The 12,449-nt window shown below is 36.3% G+C and overlaps 17 non-coding genes across 17 annotated transcripts; all 17 read left to right on the top strand.

The window, feature by feature from the left end:
• The first annotated feature begins 774 nt into the window (after positions 1–774).
• On the top strand, positions 775–846 carry TRNAG-UCC (transfer RNA glycine (anticodon UCC)). Its single transcript has one exon. It is a non-coding gene; the product is annotated as a tRNA-Gly (tRNA).
• A 799-nt stretch (positions 847–1,645) lies between these two features.
• TRNAG-UCC (transfer RNA glycine (anticodon UCC)) lies at positions 1,646–1,717 on the top strand. Its single transcript has one exon. It is a non-coding gene; the product is annotated as a tRNA-Gly (tRNA).
• A 799-nt stretch (positions 1,718–2,516) lies between these two features.
• On the top strand, positions 2,517–2,588 carry TRNAG-UCC (transfer RNA glycine (anticodon UCC)). Its single transcript has one exon. It is a non-coding gene; the product is annotated as a tRNA-Gly (tRNA).
• Positions 2,589–3,199: 611 nt separating this feature from the next.
• Positions 3,200–3,271, top strand: TRNAG-CCC (transfer RNA glycine (anticodon CCC)). The gene has a single exon. It is a non-coding gene; the product is annotated as a tRNA-Gly (tRNA).
• A 102-nt stretch (positions 3,272–3,373) lies between these two features.
• Positions 3,374–3,445, top strand: TRNAG-UCC (transfer RNA glycine (anticodon UCC)). The gene has a single exon. It is a non-coding gene; the product is annotated as a tRNA-Gly (tRNA).
• A 798-nt stretch (positions 3,446–4,243) lies between these two features.
• TRNAG-UCC (transfer RNA glycine (anticodon UCC)) lies at positions 4,244–4,315 on the top strand. The gene has a single exon. It is a non-coding gene; the product is annotated as a tRNA-Gly (tRNA).
• An 802-nt stretch (positions 4,316–5,117) lies between these two features.
• Positions 5,118–5,189, top strand: TRNAG-UCC (transfer RNA glycine (anticodon UCC)). The gene has a single exon. It is a non-coding gene; the product is annotated as a tRNA-Gly (tRNA).
• A 784-nt stretch (positions 5,190–5,973) lies between these two features.
• TRNAG-UCC (transfer RNA glycine (anticodon UCC)) lies at positions 5,974–6,045 on the top strand. The gene has a single exon. It is a non-coding gene; the product is annotated as a tRNA-Gly (tRNA).
• A 611-nt stretch (positions 6,046–6,656) lies between these two features.
• On the top strand, positions 6,657–6,728 carry TRNAG-CCC (transfer RNA glycine (anticodon CCC)). The gene has a single exon. It is a non-coding gene; the product is annotated as a tRNA-Gly (tRNA).
• Positions 6,729–6,829: 101 nt separating this feature from the next.
• Positions 6,830–6,901, top strand: TRNAG-UCC (transfer RNA glycine (anticodon UCC)). Its single transcript has one exon. It is a non-coding gene; the product is annotated as a tRNA-Gly (tRNA).
• Positions 6,902–7,695: 794 nt separating this feature from the next.
• TRNAG-UCC (transfer RNA glycine (anticodon UCC)) lies at positions 7,696–7,767 on the top strand. The gene has a single exon. It is a non-coding gene; the product is annotated as a tRNA-Gly (tRNA).
• Positions 7,768–8,568: 801 nt separating this feature from the next.
• TRNAG-UCC (transfer RNA glycine (anticodon UCC)) lies at positions 8,569–8,640 on the top strand. The gene has a single exon. It is a non-coding gene; the product is annotated as a tRNA-Gly (tRNA).
• Positions 8,641–9,251: 611 nt separating this feature from the next.
• Positions 9,252–9,323, top strand: TRNAG-CCC (transfer RNA glycine (anticodon CCC)). Its single transcript has one exon. It is a non-coding gene; the product is annotated as a tRNA-Gly (tRNA).
• Positions 9,324–9,425: 102 nt separating this feature from the next.
• On the top strand, positions 9,426–9,497 carry TRNAG-UCC (transfer RNA glycine (anticodon UCC)). Its single transcript has one exon. It is a non-coding gene; the product is annotated as a tRNA-Gly (tRNA).
• A 798-nt stretch (positions 9,498–10,295) lies between these two features.
• TRNAG-UCC (transfer RNA glycine (anticodon UCC)) lies at positions 10,296–10,367 on the top strand. Its single transcript has one exon. It is a non-coding gene; the product is annotated as a tRNA-Gly (tRNA).
• Positions 10,368–11,169: 802 nt separating this feature from the next.
• On the top strand, positions 11,170–11,241 carry TRNAG-UCC (transfer RNA glycine (anticodon UCC)). Its single transcript has one exon. It is a non-coding gene; the product is annotated as a tRNA-Gly (tRNA).
• A 798-nt stretch (positions 11,242–12,039) lies between these two features.
• TRNAG-UCC (transfer RNA glycine (anticodon UCC)) lies at positions 12,040–12,111 on the top strand. Its single transcript has one exon. It is a non-coding gene; the product is annotated as a tRNA-Gly (tRNA).
• The last annotated feature ends 338 nt before the right edge of the window (positions 12,112–12,449 follow it).

Here is a 12,449-nt window from a genome sequence, read left to right as displayed (position 1 = left end):
GTGTTTCGTTATTCTCATTAAACTTTCTTCTTACAGTTTAGCAACCACCAAAATGAGAAAAAAGTAAAGAGAATATTTCTTAGCTTGTTCACCTTTCTCATCTAAACCATATAACAAAGATGGTTTTCTACTCTTTTTGTTGCTGAAAACTTAGTAGGGTTAATCTGCAATACCAAAGCAATTCTAGTTTAAGCCCTCAAATACTGAGTTGGCCAGGGATCGAACCAGGGTCAACTGCCTGGGAATCAATGCTGATGTAAGCATTGATGTCATCTTGGTGAGCATAGTTGCTTTTCAAACAATAAGCGATAGTTTAATTCTAGAACAACTCATTGTATTTTGCGTTTAGTGGTGTTTTTAATCTTTATAACTTTTTTCGGTAAGACTTATGCTGTGATTTTTCTTCTTTGTCACACTTTAGCTACCTTTTTTGATTCAAAAAGTTCATTTTTGAGTTTTGGACAACGCCTTTTTCTAAATTTTTTTAGCAATTGTCTCTTTCCCAACATTTTCGGTCCTTTCTTTTTTTTAGTTAACACATTAGTAACTTTCACCGACAAAACCAAAGTTGAGCAAAGTTGAGCAAAACCAAAGTTGAGCAAATGGTATAGTGGTGAGCATAGCTGCTTCCCAAGCAGTTGACCCGGGCTCGATTCCTGGCCAAGGCAACAATTAAGGGTATTTTTTTTTTTTTTTACTAACACGAAAAACTTTTTGCGGACAATTTTTGTAGTGTTATTGCAGAAAATGTAAAAACACAACAAGTTGCCTTAAGCGTTGGTGGTATAGTGGTGAGCATAGCTGCCTTCCAAGCAGTTGACCCGGGTTCGATTCCCGGCCAACGCATTGCTTCTTTTTCTCATTTGGTGTTTCGTTATTCTCATTAAACTTTCTTCTTACAGTTTAGCAACCACCAAAATGAGAAAAAAGTAAAGAGAATATTTCTTAGCTTGTTCACCTTTCTCATCTAAACCATATAACAAAGATGGTTTTCTACTCTTTTTGTTGCTGAAAACTTAGTAGGGTTAATCTGCAATACCAAAGCAATTCTAGTTTAAGCCCTCAAATACTGAGTTGGCCAGGGATCGAACCAGGGTCAACTGCCTGGGAATCAATGCTGATGTAAGCATTGATGTCATCTTGGTGAGCATAGTTGCTTTTCAAACAATAAGCGATAGTTTAATTCTAGAACAACTCATTGTATTTTGCGTTTAGTGGTGTTTTTAATCTTTATAACTTTTTTCGGTAAGACTTATGCTGTGATTTTTCTTCTTTGTCACACTTTAGCTACATTTTTTGATTCAAAAAGTTCATTTTTGAGTTTTGGACAACGCCTTGCCTTTTTCTAAATTTTTTTAGCAATTGTCTCTTTCCCAACATTTTCGGTCCTTTCTTTTTTTTAGTTAACACATTAGTAACTTTCACCGACAAAACCAAAGTTGAGCAAAGTTGAGCAAAACCAAAGTTGAGCAAATGGTATAGTGGTGAGCATAGCTGCTTCCCAAGCAGTTGACCCAGGCTCGATTCCTGGCCAAGGCAACAATTAAGGGTATTTTTTTTTTTTTTTACTAACACGAAAAACTTTTTGCGGACAATTTTTGTAGTGTTATTGCAGAAAATGTAAAAACACAACAAGTTGCCGTAAGCGTTGGTGGTATAGTGGTGAGCATAGCTGCCTTCCAAGCAGTTGACCCGGGTTCGATTCCCGGCCAACGCATTGCTTCTTTTTCTCATTTGGTGTTTCGTTATTCTCATTAAACTTTCTTCTTACAGTTTAGCAACCACCAAAATGAGAAAAAAGTAAAGAGAATATTTCTTAGCTTGTTCACCTTTCTCATCTAAACCATATAACAAAGATGGTTTTCTACTCTTTTTGTTGCTGAAAACTTAGTAGGGTTAATCTGCAATACCAAAGCAATTCTAGTTTAAGCCCTCAAATACTGAGTTGGCCAGGGATCGAACCAGGGTCAACTGCCTGGGAATCAATGCTGATGTAAGCATTGATGTCATCTTGGTGAGCATAGTTGCTTTTCAAACAATAAGCGATAGTTTAATTCTAGAACAACTCATTGTATTTTGCGTTTAGTGGTGTTTTTAATCTTTATAACTTTTTTCGGTAAGACTTATGCTGTGATTTTTCTTCTTTGTCACACTTTAGCTACATTTTTTGATTCAAAAAGTTCATTTTTGAGTTTTGGACAACGCCTTGCCTTTTTCTAAATTTTTTTAGCAATTGTCTCTTTCCCAACATTTTCGGTCCTTTCTTTTTTTTAGTTAACACATTAGTAACTTTCACCGACAAAACCAAAGTTGAGCAAAGTTGAGCAAAACCAAAGTTGAGCAAATGGTATAGTGGTGAGCATAGCTGCTTCCCAAGCAGTTGACCCAGGCTCGATTCCTGGCCAAGGCAACAATTAAGGGTATTTTTTTTTTTTTTTACTAACACGAAAAACTTTTTGCGGACAATTTTTGTAGTGTTATTGCAGAAAATGTAAAAACACAACAAGTTGCCGTAAGCGTTGGTGGTATAGTGGTGAGCATAGCTGCCTTCCAAGCAGTTGACCCGGGTTCGATTCCCGGCCAACGCATTGCTTCTTTTTCTCATTTGGTGTTTCGTTATTCTCATTAAACTTTCTTCTTACAGTTTAGCAACCACCAAAATGAGAAAAAAGTAAAGAGAATATTTCTTAGCTTGTTCACCTTTCTCATCTAAACCATATAACAAAGATGGTTTTCTACTCTTTTTGTTGCTGAAAACTTAGTAGGGTTAATCTGCAATACCAAAGCAATTCTAGTTTAAGCCCTCAAATACTGAGTTGGCCAGGGATCGAACCAGGGTCAACTGCCTGGGAATCAATGCTGATGTAAGCATTGATGTCATCTTGGTGAGCATAGTTGCTTTTCAAACAATAAGCGATAGTTTAATTCTAGAACAACTCATTGTATTTTGCGTTTAGTGGTGTTTTTAATCTTTATAACTTTTTTCGGTAAGACTTATGCTGTGATTTTTCTTCTTTGTCACACTTTAGCTACATTTTTTGATTCAAAAAGTTCATTTTTGAGTTTTGGACAACGCCTTGCCTTTTTCTAAATTTTTTTAGCAATTGTCTCTTTCCCAACATTTTCGGTCCTTTCTTTTTTTTAGTTAACACATTAGTAACTTTCACCGACAAAACCAAAGTTGAGCAAATGGACTCATGCGTTGGTGGTATAGTGGTGAGCATAGCTGCTTCCCAAGCAGTTGACCCGGGTTCGATTCCCGGCCAAGGCAACAATTAAGGGTATTTTTTTTTTTACTAACACGAAAAACTTTTTGCGGACAATTTTTGTAGTGTTATTGCAGAAAATGTAAAAACACAACAAGTTGCTGTAAGCGTTGGTGGTATAGTGGTGAGCATAGCTGCCTTCCAAGCAGTTGACCCGGGTTCGATTCCCGGCCAACGCATTGCTTGTTTTTCTCATTTGGTGTTTCGTTATTCTCATTAAACTTTCTTCTTACAGTTTAGCAACCACCAAAATGAGAAAAAAGTAAAGAGAATATTTCTTAGCTTGTTCACCTTTCTCATCTAAACCATATAACAAAGATGGTTTTCTACTCTTTTTGTTGCTGAAAACTTAGTAGGGTTAATCTGCAATACCAAAGCAATTCTAGTTTAAGCCCTCAAATACTGAGTTGGCCAGGGATCGAACCAGGGTCAACTGCCTGGGAATCAATGCTGATGTAAGCATTGATGTCATCTTGGTGAGCATAGTTGCTTTTCAAACAATAAGCGATAGTTTAATTCTAGAACAACTCATTGTATTTTGCGTTTAGTGGTGTTTTTAATCTTTATAACTTTTTTCGGTAAGACTTATGCTGTGATTTTTCTTCTTTGTCACACTTTAGCTACCTTTTTTGATTCAAAAAGTTCATTTTTGAGTTTTGGACAACGCCTTTTTCTAAATTTTTTTAGCAATTGTCTCTTTCCCAACATTTTCGGTCCTTTCTTTTTTTTAGTTAACACATTAGTAACTTTCACCGACAAAACCAAAGTTGAGCAAATTAAGGGTATTTTTTTTTTTTTACTAACACGAAAAACTTTTTGCGGACAATTTTTGTAGTGTTATTGCAGAAAATGTAAAAACACAAAACCAAAGTTGAGCAAATTAAGGGTATTTTTTTTTTACTAACATGAAAAACTTTTTGCGGACAATTTTTGTAGTGTTATTGCAGAAAATGTAAAAACACAACAAGTTGCCGTAAGCGTTGGTGGTATAGTGGTGAGCATAGCTGCCTTCCAAGCAGTTGACCCGGGTTCGATTCCCGGCCAACGCTCGATTCCCGGCTTGTTTTTCTCATTTGGTGTTTCGTTATTCTCATTAAACTTTCTTCTTACAGTTTAGCAACCACCAAAATGAGAAAAAAGTAAAGAGAATATTTCTTAGCTTGTTCACCTTTCTCATCTAAACCATATAACAAAGATGGTTTTCTACTCTTTTTGTTGCTGAAAACTTAGTAGGGTTAATCTGCAATACCAAAGCAATTCTAGTTTAAGCCCTCAAATACTGAGTTGGCCAGGGATCGAACCAGGGTCAACTGCCTGGGAATCAATGCTGATGTAAGCATTGATGTCATCTTGGTGAGCATAGTTGCTTTTCAAACAATAAGCGATAGTTTAATTCTAGAACAACTCATTGTATTTTGCGTTTAGTGGTGTTTTTAATCTTTATAACTTTTTTCGGTAAGACTTATGCTGTGATTTTTCTTCCTTGTCACACTTTAGCTACCTTTTTTGATTCAAAAAGTTCATTTTTGAGTTTTGGACAACGCCTTGCCTTTTTCTAAATTTTTTTAGCAATTGTCTCTTTCCCAACATTTTCGGTCCTTTCTTTTTTTTAGTTAACACATTAGTAACTTTCACCGACAAAACCAAAGTTGAGCAAAGTTGAGCAAAACCAAAGTTGAGCAAATGGTATAGTGGTGAGCATAGCTGCTTCCCAAGCAGTTGACCCGGGTTCGATTCCCGGCCAAGGCAACAATTAAGGGTATTTTTTTTTTTACTAACACGAAAAACTTTTTGCGGACAATTTTTGTAGTGTTATTGCAGAAAATGTAAAAACACAACAAGTTGCTGTAAGCGTTGGTGGTATAGTGGTGAGCATAGCTGCCTTCCAAGCAGTTGACCCGGGTTCGATTCCCGGCCAACGCATTGCTTGTTTTTCTCATTTGGTGTTTCGTTATTCTCATTAAACTTTCTTCTTACAGTTTAGCAACCACCAAAATGAGAAAAAAGTAAAGAGAATATTTCTTAGCTTGTTCACCTTTCTCATCTAAACCATATAACAAAGATGGTTTTCTACTCTTTTTGTTGCTGAAAACTTAGTAGGGTTAATCTGCAATACCAAAGCAATTCTAGTTTAAGCCCTCAAATACTGAGTTGGCCAGGGATCGAACCAGGGTCAACTGCCTGGGAATCAATGCTGATGTAAGCATTGATGTCATCTTGGTGAGCATAGTTGCTTTTCAAACAATAAGCGATAGTTTAATTCTAGAACAACTCATTGTATTTTGCGTTTAGTGGTGTTTTTAATCTTTATAACTTTTTTCGGTAAGACTTATGCTGTGATTTTTCTTCTTTGTCACACTTTAGCTACCTTTTTTGATTCAAAAAGTTCATTTTTGAGTTTTGGACAACGCCTTTTTCTAAATTTTTTTAGCAATTGTCTCTTTCCCAACATTTTCGGTCCTTTCTTTTTTTTAGTTAACACATTAGTAACTTTCACCGACAAAACCAAAGTTGAGCAAATGGACTCATGCGTTGGTGGTATAGTGTTGAGCATAGCTGCCTCCCAAGCAGTTGACCCGGGCTCGATTCCTGGCCAAGGCAACAATTAAGGATATTTTTTTTTTTTTTTACTAACACGAAAAACTTTTTGCGGACAATTTTTGTAGTGTTATTGCAGAAAATGTAAAAACACAACAAGTTGCCGTAAGCGTTGGTGGTATAGTGGTGAGCATAGCTGCCTTCCAAGCAGTTGACCCGGCTTCGATTCCCGGCCAACGCATTGCTTGTTTTTCTCATTTGGTGTTTCGTTATTCTCATTAAACTTTCTTCTTACAGTTTAGCAACCACCAAAATGAGAATAAAGTAAAGAGAATATTTCTTAGCTTGTTCACCTTTCTCATCTAAACCATATAACAAAGATGGTTTTCTACTCTTTTTGTTGCTGAAAACTTAGTAGGGTTAATCTGCAATACCAAAGCAATTCTAGTTTAAGCCCTCAAATACTGAGTTGGCCAGGGATCGAACCAGGGTCAACTGCCTGGGAATCAATGCTGATGTAAGCATTGATGTCATCTTGGTGAGCATAGTTGCTTTTCAAACAATAAGCGATAGTTTAATTCTAGAACAACTCATTGTATTTTGCGTTTAGTGGTGTTTTTAATCTTTATAACTTTTTTCGGTAAGACTTATGCTGTGATTTTTCTTCCTTGTCACACTTTAGCTACCTTTTTTGATTCAAAAAGTTCATTTTTGAGTTTTGGACAACGCCTTGCCTTTTTCTAAATTTTTTTAGCAATTGTCTCTTTCCCAACATTTTCGGTCCTTTCTTTTTTTTAGTTAACACATTAGTAACTTTCACCGACAAAACCAAAGTTGAGCAAATGGACTCATGCGTTGGTGGTATAGTGGTGAGCATAGCTGCTTCCCAAGCACTTGACCCGGGTTCGATTCCCGGCCAAGGCAACAATTAAGGGTATTTTGTTTTTTTTACTAACACGAAAAACTTTTTGCGGACAATTTTTGCAATGTTATTGCAGAAAATGTAAAAACACAAGTTGCCGTAAGCGTTGGTGGTATAGTGGTGAGCATAGCTGCCTTCCAAGCAGTTGACCCGGCTTCGATTCCCGGCCAACGCATTGCTTGTTTTTCTCATTTGGTGTTTCGTTATTCTCATTAAACTTTCTTCTTACAGTTTAGCAACCACCAAAATGAGAAAAAAGTAAAGAGAATATTTCTTAGCTTGTTCACCTTTCTCATCTAAACCATATAACAAAGATGGTTTTCTACTCTTTTTGTTGCTGAAAACTTAGTAGGGTTAATCTGCAATACCAAAGCAATTCTAGTTTAAGCCCTCAAATACTGAGTTGGCCAGGGATCGAACCAGGGTCAACTGCCTGGGAATCAATGCTGATGTAAGCATTGATGTCATCTTGGTGAGCATAGTTGCTTTTCAAACAATAAGCGATAGTTTAATTCTAGAACAACTCATTGTATTTTGCGTTTAGTGGTGTTTTTAATCTTTATAACTTTTTTCGGTAAGACTTATGCTGTGATTTTTCTTCTTTGTCACACTTTAGCTACCTTTTTTGATTCAAAAAGTTCATTTTTGAGTTTTGGACAACGCCTTTTTCTAAATTTTTTTAGCAATTGTCTCTTTCCCAACATTTTCGGTCCTTTCTTTTTTTTAGTTAACACATTAGTAACTTTCACCGACAAAACCAAAGTTGAGCAAAGTTGAGCAAAACCAAAGTTGAGCAAATGGTATAGTGGTGAGCATAGCTGCTTCCCAAGCAGTTGACCCGGGCTCGATTCCTGGCCAAGGCAACAATTAAGGGTATTTTTTTTTTTTTTTACTAACACGAAAAACTTTTTGCGGACAATTTTTGTAGTGTTATTGCAGAAAATGTAAAAACACATCAAGTTGCCGTAAGCGTTGGTGGTATAGTGGTGAGCATAGCTGCCTTCCAAGCAGTTGACCCGGGTTCGATTCCCGGCCAACGCATTGCTTCTTTTTCTCATTTGGTGTTTCGTTATTCTCATTAAACTTTCTTCTTACAGTTTAGCAACCACCAAAATGAGAAAAAAGTAAAGAGAATATTTCTTAGCTTGTTCACCTTTCTCATCTAAACCATATAACAAAGATGGTTTTCTACTCTTTTTGTTGCTGAAAACTTAGTAGGGTTAATCTGCAATACCAAAGCAATTCTAGTTTAAGCCCTCAAATACTGAGTTGGCCAGGGATCGAACCAGGGTCAACTGCCTGGGAATCAATGCTGATGTAAGCATTGATGTCATCTTGGTGAGCATAGTTGCTTTTCAAACAATAAGCGATAGTTTAATTCTAGAACAACTCATTGTATTTTGCGTTTAGTGGTGTTTTTAATCTTTATAACTTTTTTCGGTAAGACTTATGCTGTGATTTTTCTTCTTTGTCACACTTTAGCTACATTTTTTGATTCAAAAAGTTCATTTTTGAGTTTTGGACAACGCCTTGCCTTTTTCTAAATTTTTTTAGCAATTGTCTCTTTTTCCCAACATTTTCGGTCCTTTCTTTTTTTTAGTTAACACATTAGTAACTTTCACCGACAAAACCAAAGTTGAGCAAAGTTGAGCAAAACCAAAGTTGAGCAAATGGTATAGTGGTGAGCATAGCTGCTTCCCAAGCAGTTGACCCGGGCTCGATTCCTGGCCAAGGCAACAATTAAGGGTATTTTTTTTTTTTTTTACTAACACGAAAAACTTTTTGCGGACAATTTTTGTAGTGTTATTGCAGAAAATGTAAAAACACAACAAGTTGCCGTAAGCGTTGGTGGTATAGTGGTGAGCATAGCTGCCTTCCAAGCAGTTGACCCGGGTTCGATTCCCGGCCAACGCATTGCTTCTTTTTCTCATTTGGTGTTTCGTTATTCTCATTAAACTTTCTTCTTTCAGTTTAGCAACCACCAAAATGAGAAAAAAGTAAAGAGAATATTTCTTAGCTTGTTCACCTTTCTCATCTAAACCATATAACAAAGATGGTTTTCTACTCTTTTTGTTGCTGAAAACTTAGTAGGGTTAATCTGCAATACCAAAGCAATTCTAGTTTAAGCCCTCAAATACTGAGTTGGCCAGGGATCGAACCAGGGTCAACTGCCTGGGAATCAATGCTGATGTAAGCATTGATGTCATCTTGGTGAGCATAGTTGCTTTTCAAACAATAAGCGATAGTTTAATTCTAGAACAACTCATTGTATTTTGCGTTTAGTGGTGTTTTTAATCTTTATAACTTTTTTCGGTAAGACTTATGCTGTGATTTTTCTTCTTTGTCACACTTTAGCTACATTTTTTGATTCAAAAAGTTCATTTTTGAGTTTTGGACAACGCCTTGCCTTTTTCTAAATTTTTTTAGCAATTGTCTCTTTCCCAACATTTTCGGTCCTTTCTTTTTTTTAGTTAACACATTAGTAACTTTCACCGACAAAACCAAAGTTGAGCAAATGGACTCATGCGTTGGTGGTATAGTGGTGAGCATAGCTGCTTCCCAAGCAGTTGACCCGGGTTCGATTCCCGGCCAAGGCAACAATTAAGGGTATTTTTTTTTTTACTAACACGAAAAACTTTTTGCGGACAATTTTTGAAGTGTTATTGCAGAAAATGTAAAAACACAACAAGTTGCTGTAAGCGTTGGTGGTATAGTGGTGAGCATAGCTGCCTTCCAAGCAGTTGACCCGGGTTCGATTCCCGGCCAACGCATTGCTTGTTTTTCTCATTTGGTGTTTCGTTATTCTCATTAAACTTTCTTCTTACAGTTTAGCAACCACCAAAATGAGAAAAAAGTAAAGAGAATATTTCTTAGCTTGTTCACCTTTCTCATCTAAACCATATAACAAAGATGGTTTTCTACTCTTTTTGTTGCTGAAAACTTAGTAGGGTTAATCTGCAATACCAAAGCAATTCTAGTTTAAGCCCTCAAATACTGAGTTGGCCAGGGATCGAACCAGGGTCAACTGCCTGGGAATCAATGCTGATGTAAGCATTGATGTCATCTTGGTGAGCATAGTTGCTTTTCAAACAATAAGCGATAGTTTAATTCTAGAACAACTCATTGTATTTTGCGTTTAGTGGTGTTTTTAATCTTTATAACTTTTTTCGGTAAGACTTATGCTGTGATTTTTCTTCTTTGTCACACTTTAGCTACCTTTTTTGATTCAAAAAGTTCATTTTTGAGTTTTGGACAACGCCTTTTTCTAAATTTTTTTAGCAATTGTCTCTTTCCCAACATTTTCGGTCCTTTCTTTTTTTTAGTTAACACATTAGTAACTTTCACCGACAAAACCAAAGTTGAGCAAATTAAGGGTATTTTTTTTTTTTTACTAACACGAAAAACTTTTTGCGGACAATTTTTGTAGTGTTATTGCAGAAAATGTAAAAACACAAAACCAAAGTTGAGCAAATTAAGGGTATTTTTTTTTTACTAACATGAAAAACTTTTTGCGGACAATTTTTGTAGTGTTATTGCAGAAAATGTAAAAACACAACAAGTTGCCGTAAGCGTTGGTGGTATAGTGGTGAGCATAGCTGCCTTCCAAGCAGTTGACCCGGGTTCGATTCCCGGCCAACGCTCGATTCCCGGCTTGTTTTTCTCATTTGGTGTTTCGTTATTCTCATTAAACTTTCTTCTTACAGTTTAGCAACCACCAAAATGAGAAAAAAGTAAAGAGAATATTTCTTAGCTTGTTCACCTTTCTCATCTAAACCATATAACAAAGATGGTTTTCTACTCTTTTTGTTGCTGAAAACTTAGTAGGGTTAATCTGCAATACCAAAGCAATTCTAGTTTAAGCCCTCAAATACTGAGTTGGCCAGGGATCGAACCAGGGTCAACTGCCTGGGAATCAATGCTGATGTAAGCATTGATGTCATCTTGGTGAGCATAGTTGCTTTTCAAACAATAAGCGATAGTTTAATTCTAGAACAACTCATTGTATTTTGCGTTTAGTGGTGTTTTTAATCTTTATAACTTTTTTCGGTAAGACTTATGCTGTGATTTTTCTTCCTTGTCACACTTTAGCTACCTTTTTTGATTCAAAAAGTTCATTTTTGAGTTTTGGACAACGCCTTGCCTTTTTCTAAATTTTTTTAGCAATTGTCTCTTTCCCAACATTTTCGGTCCTTTCTTTTTTTTAGTTAACACATTAGTAACTTTCACCGACAAAACCAAAGTTGAGCAAAGTTGAGCAAAACCAAAGTTGAGCAAATGGTATAGTGGTGAGCATAGCTGCTTCCCAAGCAGTTGACCCGGGTTCGATTCCCGGCCAAGGCAACAATTAAGGGTATTTTTTTTTTTACTAACACGAAAAACTTTTTGCGGACAATTTTTGTAGTGTTATTGCAGAAAATGTAAAAACACAACAAGTTGCTGTAAGCGTTGGTGGTATAGTGGTGAGCATAGCTGCCTTCCAAGCAGTTGACCCGGGTTCGATTCCCGGCCAACGCATTGCTTGTTTTTCTCATTTGGTGTTTCGTTATTCTCATTAAACTTTCTTCTTACAGTTTAGCAACCACCAAAATGAGAAAAAAGTAAAGAGAATATTTCTTAGCTTGTTCACCTTTCTCATCTAAACCATATAACAAAGATGGTTTTCTACTCTTTTTGTTGCTGAAAACTTAGTAGGGTTAATCTGCAATACCAAAGCAATTCTAGTTTAAGCCCTCAAATACTGAGTTGGCCAGGGATCGAACCAGGGTCAACTGCCTGGGAATCAATGCTGATGTAAGCATTGATGTCATCTTGGTGAGCATAGTTGCTTTTCAAACAATAAGCGATAGTTTAATTCTAGAACAACTCATTGTATTTTGCGTTTAGTGGTGTTTTTAATCTTTATAACTTTTTTCGGTAAGACTTATGCTGTGATTTTTCTTCTTTGTCACACTTTAGCTACCTTTTTTGATTCAAAAAGTTCATTTTTGAGTTTTGGACAACGCCTTTTTCTAAATTTTTTTAGCAATTGTCTCTTTCCCAACATTTTCGGTCCTTTCTTTTTTTTAGTTAACACATTAGTAACTTTCACCGACAAAACCAAAGTTGAGCAAATTAAGGGTATTTTTTTTTTTTTACTAACACGAAAAACTTTTTGCGGACAATTTTTGTAGTGTTATTGCAGAAAATGTAAAAACACAAAACCAAAGTTGAGCAAATTAAGGGTATTTTTTTTTTACTAACATGAAAAACTTTTTGCGGACAATTTTTGTAGTGTTATTGCAGAAAATGTAAAAACACAACAAGTTGCCGTAAGCGTTGGTGGTATAGTGGTGAGCATAGCTGCCTTCCAAGCAGTTGACCCGGGTTCGATTCCCGGCCAACGCTCGATTCCCGGCTTGTTTTTCTCATTTGGTGTTTCGTTATTCTCATTAAACTTTCTTCTTACAGTTTAGCAACCACCAAAATGAGAAAAAAGTAAAGAGAATATTTCTTAGCTTGTTCACCTTTCTCATCTAAACCATATAACAAAGATGGTTTTCTACTCTTTTTGTTGCTGAAAACTTAGTAGGGTTAATCTGCAATACCAAAGCAATTCTAGTTTAAGCCCTCAAATACTGAGTTGGCCAGGGATCGAACCAGGGTCAACTGCCTGGGAATCAATGCTGATGTAAGCATTGATGTCATCTTGGTGAGCATAGTTGCTTTTCAAACAATAAGCGATA

Source organism: Dendrobates tinctorius, unplaced genomic scaffold (assembly GCF_039654945.1).
Source record: "Dendrobates tinctorius isolate UK_male_01 unplaced genomic scaffold, ASM3965494v1 ptg000251l, whole genome shotgun sequence".
In the NCBI taxonomy this organism is placed as follows: domain Eukaryota; kingdom Metazoa; phylum Chordata; class Amphibia; order Anura; family Dendrobatidae; genus Dendrobates; species Dendrobates tinctorius.
This window is presented reverse-complemented; position numbering and strand designations above follow the sequence as displayed.